Below are 10963 nucleotides of genomic sequence, written 5' to 3'. Positions count from 1 at the left end.
GACTTGAATTCCTAAACAATAATTCCTGTGAAAGATACAGTGTAGAGGTGCAGCAATTAAGAATCACACCTTTATAACCATAACTGAAGAAAACATTTGTAATAGCATAGATTGAATTCAGGGTATTCTATGAATAAATCCTGGAATTAGTCTTTTTCTCTGCCATTAATTGTGAAATCTAGAACATGGATGAGTTATGAGAAAATAACAGAAAAAACATAACGAAAGTTTAAAGGAAACTTATTGAGCCATGACAACACGCAGGAATCCTGTAGCACTCAGCAATCGCATTACAATCCCTCAGACAACACAGACTTTGGAAATTCCATCGGCCTTTGTATTAAACTCTGAAAATTTACAGCAAAGAACTCTTGAAGAGAAATCAACAACAACCCCTGCAAGCTTATGCGAGGGGGAAATATATACAAACGGTCATACAAAATATCTAAGGCGTTGAGTCATCTGAGAAATAAATGTTTTCACCAACTTGTACAGAACAACAGATAAGAAGTTATTACTGCTTTTAATACAACATAAATGCTCTTTATGTCTGTCAGGAGATATTTTGACCTTTGGAGGCCACTGAGTCGGTCTGAACGTTCTGCTTTAATGCTGGAAAATGCGTCTTTATGGTTGTCGTGCTGTAACTTTCGGCCCTGCTACCTGTTAGCTGTCAATTGTGCTTTGTTGGCCGAATAGTTCTGCTGAGTTGGCTCAGCCCTTCCCTTTTCATGCATGCTGATCTTTTCAAGTTTTCCTGTGCATGATCACTTGTAATTTTGAATAATAAATAACAAAACTTGATTTACAGGCTCTGGCTTACAATATCAGCTGTATCATTTTGGTCCAGTATTCCTGCGTGGGCAATTGGTGCCTCAGAATTGCCTCTAATGTCTCATCTGCCTCTGTATATTTATAGAAATTGGGAGGCACTTCAAACAGATGTTTGATCTCATCCATGATAAAAAATAAGTTCTCTACTCTGTTGTAGAGACTTTGTCCTGTTGCTGGCCCTGTTTCCTCTGAGGTGCTGGCCTTCTCTGTGATCTGATTTGTGGCAAAGGTGTTCACCCTCTTGGCATAGTTTTCATGGGAAAGTAGTCTTCCTGCGCTATTCAGTAAGCTTGGAAGACCTCTGTTTTGTAATGCCACAAATTTTTCCATGAATCTATTGACCTCGGTCTGCATATCCTGGGTCCTTCTCTCTAGTGTCTGCACTAGGCTTCTCAGTGTTAGGACCCTCTTTATTAGCTAGATGGTTTCAGTTCTGTTGGAGATTCCCATAGTAGCTAACTGAGCACTTGTTCTGTTGTTAAGCACATTGATCATTCTATTGGCAACCTCAGGCATATTGCCTAGAGATGCCCTTGATCTCTGGATTTCCCTCTGTGCTTTTGCAATGAGCTCCAACTGCTCATGGATTGTCTCAATATATTGCCATTGGTCAGTGATGGATTGGCCAATGTTGGCCCATAGCACTGTCTTGAGCTCAGCTGTCACTTTATCCAATGTGAGCTCCTTCTCCAGCTCCTTTATCCTGTCTTTAAGGGCCTTTATTTCCCTGCCCTTTTCTGCTACAGTCTGCTTGGATTTGTCATATCTTTCATTCAACTTGACCAAATTTTCCCTGGCCTCTTTTAACTTTGACATTTAGGCTTCCAGGGCTTGGATTTCATTCCTTAGTTTCTGCATGTCCAGGCTTGAAGCCTGGTCTGTTGTTGGCGCTGGTGCTGAGGTGGATGGTGCTGCCTGTTCTGTTTGTTGAGTAGGGGGAGCAGTGGTTTGAGGAGCTTCCTCAAGGTTAATTATTTCAGGAGGAGGCTGAGAGGTTTGACCTCCTTCCTTTTGCTGCAATGCTGCCTGGGCAGCCTCTGACTCTCCCAACTTCTCTTGGGTCTGGATTAGCTGTTTGTATAGGGATACCAGCAAAGCTGTGGCATCTTGATCATGTCTCAGCTGAGCAACTTCTTTAGTTTGTGGGTGAATTGTTGCTGGGACTTTGACCATCTTTCTAAGGGCTGCCATGTCTGCATCCCTCAATTTCAACAATGCCTGCACAGCCTTAATATCCTTGGGATCATGCCCAAGTTCTATAATTATTTCCTCCAAGGCTTTAATTTTGTTATCCTTTGCTTGAGAGGATGCCCTTTCCAACTCAAGCTAGGCAGTTGTGTTATTTAGGCTATTTTCTAGCCTCTAATTCACTAGTGTCTTATCTGCCAAGGAGGCATACACCATCTCGCCCGTTTGTTTGTGCAATTCGATTTGATCCATTGGGTGGATGTCCTTGGCAAGGACCTCAAGATTGGTCCTTATATAATCTGCAGGGGATTGTGGCTGTACTACAGCTGGCATAAAATGACTCATTATCATCTTGCCCTCATGAACATCATAGGCAGACATCAGTCTTTGCTGGTTGGTAGGAGCCATTTTCAGCAGATGATTATAGAGCTGTATTTTAAGTGGCTCATTTTTCCTTTTAATATCAATAAACTGCTGTTTGATTCCTCCTTTAGCTTCTCTTTGGTGGCTTGAGGAGCTGACTTCTCCTCCCATTGTTCTGTCTTGTCCCTGCTGGAAGGAACTGGCGGATGCTTCTCTACTAGGTGGGCCCATGCCCAGAGACTGCCCTATTGGCATTTCCTCCTCAGAGAGGGGATTCATTCTATGCCTTTTCTCTCCCTGATTTATGGATGAGGTGAGGGGAGTCTCTCTGTCCCTTTTCCTACTTATATCCTCCTTTTGTGGAGTTTGGAGGATCGAGGCTTCAGTAGTAGTCTCTTGCCTAGGAGGCACAGTGTTCTGAGCCTGCTGCTCAGTGAAAATTGGGGCCTCAGCTGCCCTTTCTTGCTGTAATGGCTGCTCTTTGTCATGCTGCCCCTCTTCTTGTTGTTGTTCCTGCTGTTGTTGCTGCTGCACCTCCTCATGAGGTGGCTGTTCTGTTTCCATCTCTTTTTCCTTGCCTTTGCTAGAGGTTTGCTCACTAGCTTTGGCTGCTTGCTGATTTGCAGTTGAGGATGAGGCAACTGCTCCCACTTGTGTGCTTGGAAGAGTGAGTACCTGTGAACAAAGTTCAAGGTCAGCCATCTTTTTCAGATTTCTCACTGCTCTTTGATTCAACTCTTCTTGTGTAACAGGCTCCTCTAGGGTTCCTCTCCTCCATTTTACTTGATTTGCATATTTTTCTATGTGAGGAATCCTTACATGGTCATAACCTGACAGCCTATACTTGACCCTTCTTAAAGTTATGAAGTGATTGGGGTCATATGGTTTCCACAGGAAACTAGTTTGCAAGCCAAGGGATTCTAACATGCTATCCGCCTCTTTCCAACCTTCCTCCCTTTTGTTGTAGATAAAGTGGCCAAGTTGGTTCCTGACCTTCAGCTGTGCTTTTTTACCTCTGCCTGAAAAGTGAAGCACATCGGCATTCCCAAACTGCCTGAAATATTCCAGGGCAAACAATCTCATGGGTACATATCTGGGCAATCTGTAGGGAGGCAATTCACACCCATATATCCTGATGACCGTGTGGTTCTGGTAGAAGTACCAGTCCCCAATGCTGTATGTTTTGGATAACTGAAGGATCCTTTGCATCTCATCAGTGAGCCTTGGAGGAGGTGAGCTCATCAGCATAGACATGGCTGGGTGGATGAAGAGATCTATGAACTCACAGTAAGTGTATGGAGATTGAGATCTGCAGTGGAAGGCAGAGGACCAATAGACCACTGACCTTGGATTGCCTTGGGCATCCACTCTTTTGATAGCAAAAGAAAACTTCTCATGTTGATAATATAAGATCAAATGATAAATGTAGGAGGTGTATCTGAACACCTTTTCTCGGGCCAAGTTCATCAACTGCTCATGTATTTTATCAGAGATGTAGGTGGCATAGTCATAGCAGATTGGAGACTTGCCAGGAGTGAACATGAGCATCATCACCAGCACAGTTTCATCAACAAATTCAATTGAATTATAGCCCAGAATGGGACTAATCATGTCCACAAGATCTCTGCCCAACTGGTTGAGGTATACTTGGTTCAAAGGAGGGTATTTCACAGTGTCAGAGTCAATGTACAACTGATTTAATTTGGTGACCTGAGCATCTGTCAATCTGGCTCCTTGATTTATCAAGTCTTTGAGTGATAGAGGGACCAATTTCTTCTCAGTTTTGAAGCAGAGCATCTCTTTGATAGCTTCAGGGGTGATGTAGAAAACAACTGAGCCTGAAGGGTCGAGCACAACCCTCTGAGTAGGGTCATAGTTTTCAGCACATAGGTGGATCAAATCAGGGAACTGGTTGACCTGAGGGAGCTTGAAGATAGGGAGAAAAGAGTCCCATATGCCCAACACATCTGTTCCACTCTCATGTTTAGCCTTTAATTCATTTAGCAGGTGGATGTGGAACTTGGTTCTCATTAGCATTTCCTCTGAGATTTGATAGTCCATGTCTGCTAGAGGTTGCCATTCCAATTCTCTCTGAGGGGCATTCAGTGGAGCAATGTTCAATGCTACAGGAGCTACTGGTGGATCCATGATTTCCTTTAGGATTCTGTTGTTTATGGACTAGTGTTACTGTGCAGAACAACACCAAAGAGTTTTCTATGAACAGGAAGGTGAATTACTCAGGAACGGAGGACAAAAGGTGAGTTGCAACAATTGAAATACTACTTAGAACACGAATAAGGCAAATGTCTGGCCTCGCTCTCTCTTTTACAGCAAATTGGTACAGTGTGGGTAACCAGTTCGCGATTGCGCGAACAAAATGCAGTTTTCATAAAATTTCAGGTAAACGAGGCTTAGCTGGTGAATTTCGACATTCTAGGTGCAAATGGGGACCAGGCACAGGGGATTTGCCGGTGAATTATATATTTTTTCACTGCTTTAAGTTAATTTGGCAATTTACAGATAAAACCGGGCGCATAAAGGATTTGTATGGATAAGTACCTGATATACAGTCAACAATGGTCAAGAATGCAGGTGAAATGGCGTGCCAGCAGTCTCCCGGTTGAATTCAGCAGGTTGGCGAAGGCTCGGACGTGAAATTCATGCAGAGGATACAACAACGTTTTTTGCAAAAAGTGCAAAAAACGCGACATTTCGGCCAAAATATGGTTTTTTCAGGGCTTTGGCGCCTTTTTGGATGATGTCAGCATGACGTCATCAGGTGGGGTCAAAGTCGGATGACGTCAGCATGATGTCATCGGGTGATGTGGCGGCATACTAGAGGTCCACGGGGATGGTGAAGTGGTAGACAGGTGGGGCAACTGGAGGACGGGGCGCTGACATGGCGGTGACGCTGGCAGGGCGGATCAACCGAAACCGGAAGTGGTTAGCGGTTTCATATCGCACCGCTTTTGATACGGAAGTAGGAATGTCAGATGTACCTCTGATACGCTGTGGGGGTGACGCGTGGCAGAGGCCTGACATCACCCTCTGACAGATATTGGAAGGTAACTCTCGGACGTCGGGGCCGGTCCGATATGCACGAGGGCCGTCGGATCAAAAGGGCCCGATCCGACAGTCGACGGATCGTTGAGGTGGCCGAACGATACGGACGGAGGGCAGGAATAAAATAATGTTTCTTTTGAGATTTGCGCCCGGCGGGACCTTTGGAAATTTTGTGGATTATGTGGTTTTTCCAATGTTTTTTTATGCAGATGCGCTTTTGCGCCAAACTTTGGGAAAACGGGAAAAAGTGGGTTTTTATATGTTTTTTACAAACGAAGCGGGTTAGGGGTGGAAATGGGTTTTTACAAGATTTCTCAGCAAATGAAGGGTTAAATGGGTTAAATCACTTCAGAAGGGGAAAGAGGGGCAAGGGTTAGGGCTCTTAAGCTGACCAGATGTCAATTTTAATCCCTGATAGTGAACATATGGCTATAATGCCAAGGGGAGGGATATTTATACAATGCTTGGGGTTTATACACCATAGTGTTATAATAGTAGGGAAAGGGTAACACAGGGGATTTATATAATAGAAGTTAGGGGTTAGTATGGAAGAAAGGGTGAATGAGGAATGATATCACTAAGTTTGTTTGAAAATCACTTAGTTTAGGGAGTAGATCAAAATGAAAAGAATTTTAGACAAGAAATGTGGCTTTTAAAGAAGTAAGAACCACCATAAAACCACAAATTCTTCCATGAATCTCAACTGATGAAGGGATGTTAGTAATGAATGGGAAAGGGGAAAATGGGAAATTAGACATGCTCCTTTGCTTTGCTGCAACATAATGGAGAAGAGGACCTTCTCAATCCACTGATTTTCCTTTGTAAACAGGTTATCAAACACTCAATTAGAAAGGACTGACACTTCTGCAACCCCAACTACCTACCCATCTATTTGCCTAACATTTTTATTTCTTCATGGAGGGTGCACTTAGACTTGCAGACCCTTATATGCCTTTTTCTTTTCCTTGGCTTTTTCTTTTTGATTCTCTATCTAATGCTGCCCTTATAGCTTCCAAGGTCCCAGATTAAGCAGTTGGGAACCTTAATTCTCTACCTAAGCTACTGGTCTGCCAAGATTAAACAGTTTGGACAGACTTATTCCTCTATTCTACAACAAAAAATTGAAACATGGCATGATCCAGATTAGGCTTTTGGATCACCCATCAAAATTGAGTCAACAAAGAACTTATGTACATACATTGTTTTTTCTAGGAAATATGGGATCTTTGCATCACCAAAGCAGAGCATATTTGGGCCTTTCTTTGCAAATCATGAAATATGAAACCTATTGATATAGGTAGCTAACAGAAACCACAAGTGTTGGAGGATTAATGGCATCTGAGGGAGCTACCCGGGGTGAGTGCAGAAATGCCTACGGAAGTGCCAAAATCATAGAGGTTTCCTAGACTGAGGCCTATGCCGCCCAAAGAGGGTACCAAGACAAAGAAGGATAAGAATAAAGCAACACAGCTAGTGTGTGAGTCACCAAGGAAACAACAGAAGAAGGAAAAACTCACCGCAGAGGAGAAAGGCAAGGTGGTAGATTTAGAATCTGAGGAGGGTGTCGAAGATGTGGATATGGGCACAGAAGACATTGAAATAGAGGGTGTAGACCCTATCTTAAAGCTGCCTGAGTACATCCCTCCCTGCTAGGTTAAGGTGAAGGTCCTAAAGGACTCGGATGCGGGGAAATTTTTGCTAAATACCTCGTTGCTGCCTGACTAGATCACGTTTGAAGGGCCGTGGTTGGCACGCATTCTCGGTCTTAAGTTGGAGGATTGGGACATGGCAGACATAGAGCGATTCCCCCACATGGCAACTGAAACCTTTATGACCCATGTGTTTTATAAGGATTATGGTGTCACTACGTTGGAGCTGCAACATTGGATAAAGGGGGTGGACAAGGCTGGACTGTTAAACCTGCTATGGGTGACACATTACCATCGCACAACCATAACCCTGATGGTGATCAAGCAGTTGCTATGATTAGTGCACAATGGGTGTCTGTGGTTAGGAGAACCAATACCCATCACATATATTTTGATCCATAGGGTCATGTCGTTACCACATTCAGGGTTGAATCCGGCAATGGCATTTGGCAGAAAGACGGGTGAGTTCGACCTTATCGTAAGAATGAAGGACAAATTCAAGCTCACCAAGAAACTGCACAAGTACTCAATTTCCAGCATAACCGACCTCGCGGTTAAGGTCTCCACCCAAATTTTGGCTGGGAAAATCATGAGGAAGTGTTTCACAGATGAAGTGTCTACACCTGTTGTGTCATTAACGGCCCCGTGCATGGAGGGCGTACAATTTAATTAGGTGCATTACCTCTATGGGGAATTCCTTGCAAACTGTAGAGAAGCACAATATGAGAGTAAGGCCTTCCATTACGTCTGGCTCTTATTCTCAATTGTGTTGGTCACATGGGAATATAAACAACACTCAGAATCCTCATGAACTTTGGTATGGTAAGACTCCCATGGTAAAATACTTCAAAATATTTGGAAGCAAATGCTACATTAAAAGCACTGATGAAAATCTTGGCAAGTTTGAACCTAGAGCAGATGAAGGCATTTTACTTGGCTACTCTCCCCACAACAAAGCTTACAAATGTTACAATAAAAGACTTGGTAAAATTGTTGAAAGTATTGATGTAGTGGTTGATGAAGAAGGAAACACTCTTACGCAGGTAAAATCTAAAGATCTCGAAGATGGTGAAGACTACCCGTCAAAATCAAATCAGATTCATGACGAAGAAGAAACCCATGAGGCACCAGAAGAGTAGATAAGGATAGAAGAAAAGACCCCATCCAGATACATTCAGAAGAATCATCCTGAATCTAAAATTTTGGGGCAGAAAGAGGCAGGTGTACAAACAAGAAGAACCATTTCAGAAGCTTCAAGCTATCTAGCATTGCTCTCCTCCACTGAACTGCAAAATGTAAGAGAGGCTTGCAAAGATGAATGCTGGGTCAAGGCCATGGAAGAAGAACTCGAGCAGATTGAAAAGAATAACACTTGGGAGTTGGTTCCTAGACCAAAAGATAAGAATGTCATAGGGACAAAATTAATTTTCAAAAATAAGCTGAATGAAAATGGGGATGTGGTTAGAAACAAGGCAAGACCTATTTGTAAAGGATATGTGCAACAAGAAGGAATAGAATTTGAAGAAACTTTTACTCCAGTTGCCAGATTTGAGGCCATAAGAATGTTCCTTGCTCTCTCTAGCTTTCAGAAGTTCAAAGTATTTCAGATGGATGTAAAATCCAACTTTTTGAATGGAGACTTAAATGAAGAAGTATATATTGAACAACCAGATGGGTTTATTCTTGGAAATGATCCAAAACTTGTATGCAGACTCAAAAAGGCTCTCTATGGCCTTAAACAGGCCCCAAGGGCATGGTATTATCGGCTGGATAAGTACCTCCATCAACAAGGTTTTATAAAAGGATCAACTGATAGCAATCTATATATAAAAACTGACAATGATAAGTTGCTGATATTGGTTGTGTATGTTGATGATATCATCTTTGGTAGCAACGAAGAATACATGAGTCAAAATTTTGCCTTGGTGATGCAGAAAGAGTTTGAAATGTCCATGCTTGGTGAGCTCACATATTTTCTTGGTTTACAAGTCCAACAAAACAAAGATGGCATTTTTCTATCACAAACCAAATATCTCAAGCAGATCTGGAAGAAATATGGGATGGAGGATTCGAAACCAGTATGTAACCCTTTTGGTGACAGGATGCAGCCTCAGCGCAAATGATAAATCGGCAGTTGTACATCAACAAACCTATAGATCCATGATTGGTAGTCTGCTCTCTCTAATAGGTACCCGACCAGACATTATGCATGCAGTGGGAATAGTTGGAAGGTTTCAGGCAAATCCAAAGGAAACTCATCTACAGGCAGTTAAGAGAATCTTCAAGTATCTTCAAGGAACTCAAAACTATGGCTTATGGTATCCTAGAGGTACAGATCTCACACTTCATGCATACACTGATGCAGATTGGGCAGGAAGCGTGGATGACAGGAAAAGCACTAGTGGTGGTGCATTCTTCATGGGTCCTAGATTAGTATCTTGGTTCAGCAAGAAACAAAGCTCTATTGCATTATCTACAGCTGAGGCAGAATATGTAGCTGCTGCATCTTGCTGCACACAACTCCTTTGGATGATGCAAACATTGCAAGATCTTCAATTCACTTGTACTCCACCTATTTGCATTTTCTGTGATAATACAAGTGCAATCAATATTTCAAAAATCCTATCATGCATTTAAAGACTAAGCACATACCGATCAAGTGTCATTTTCTCCGAGAACAAGTGCTTGAACAAAAGGTCAAATTGGAGTATGTTCCCTCTAAGGAACAAGTTGCTGATATTCTCACCAAACCACTGCCCAGGGAGACCTTTGAATACCTCAGACAAAAGCTGGGGGTAGTTGATGCATCATCCTGCTGTTGAATCTTGTCTATTTAAGATATTGTTGGCTGTACGCGAGTTTCATATGGGGTATATGCGTACATACGCTGGTTTATGTGGGTGCAGTCGACTTGAAGAAAAGCAAGGATGAGAAGAGTCCGATATGGGTCTGTCAGAGACCATCTGGCACAGGTTCAGGGGGAGCATATATTCTTCTAATAATGCATTGTTGGCATTATCATAGAAGATCTTGGTTCAATTCTTCAGTTGTTTTGATTTCAGGAGGAGCAAGTGCAGAAGGAGAACATGGATACTAATCTGAATAATGATTGACAGATGCTGCTGATATTTTGTCTCTATATTTCTTTTGTCAAGGTCATGTAACGGCCTATCTTGGTTTCCCCACTATGCCTGGGATGGATAATGTAATATGCTTATTATATCATGTATCCCCACTTGGTTGGGAGTCGTATGTATGAGTCTTTGGTGATAGGAAGGTCAGTTATGATGTATAAAGTCATATTTCTTTTGTAGAACATCTTCTTGCAGATCTTGCCTATATGTTAGGGGGAGCTTGGACAGCACAGCAGAGCAGAGATTTCAGCATGTACTCAGGGGGAGCATAACCCTTTGCCCTTGATGTCAAAGGGGGAGAAAAGACTTTGAGTGACTTTGGGTTGCCATCAAGTCCAAAGGGGGAGATTTTTGGCATTATGGCACAGGTTTGGCTCGATGACATAAGTGTTGTCCTTGATGGCAACTCACTCAAATAGCAGATCACAAGTTCAGGCTCTCAAAATAGTAGAAAATGAGATACCCGCAGGTTCCTATTCACAAAGCCACGGACATACGCAGGTGCGCTGAACAAAAGGTGCGGACATATACGCAGGTGCTCTGAACAAAAAGTGCGTACGTAAAGTACACACACTTTCATGCAGAGAAAAACGCGCGCACGTGGGAAATCTTATGGTTGGTCCATGGTATTTAGTCTAACTTTTTTTGATCCTATGGTTTTGGTCCGTGGTTTTGCATCTAAAGTATTGAACCCAGGTTTTGGGTCCCTAGTATTGGATCTCTATGGTTTTG

The sequence above is a fragment of the Pinus tabuliformis genome, chromosome 3_2 (assembly GCF_031772625.1).
Source record: "Pinus tabuliformis cultivar Carrire ecotype Pingquan chromosome 3_2, CPIR1, whole genome shotgun sequence".
NCBI classification, from domain to species: domain Eukaryota; kingdom Viridiplantae; phylum Streptophyta; class Pinopsida; order Pinales; family Pinaceae; genus Pinus; species Pinus tabuliformis.
The sequence above is the reverse complement of the archived record's forward strand: the minus strand, read 5'-3'. Positions refer to the sequence as shown.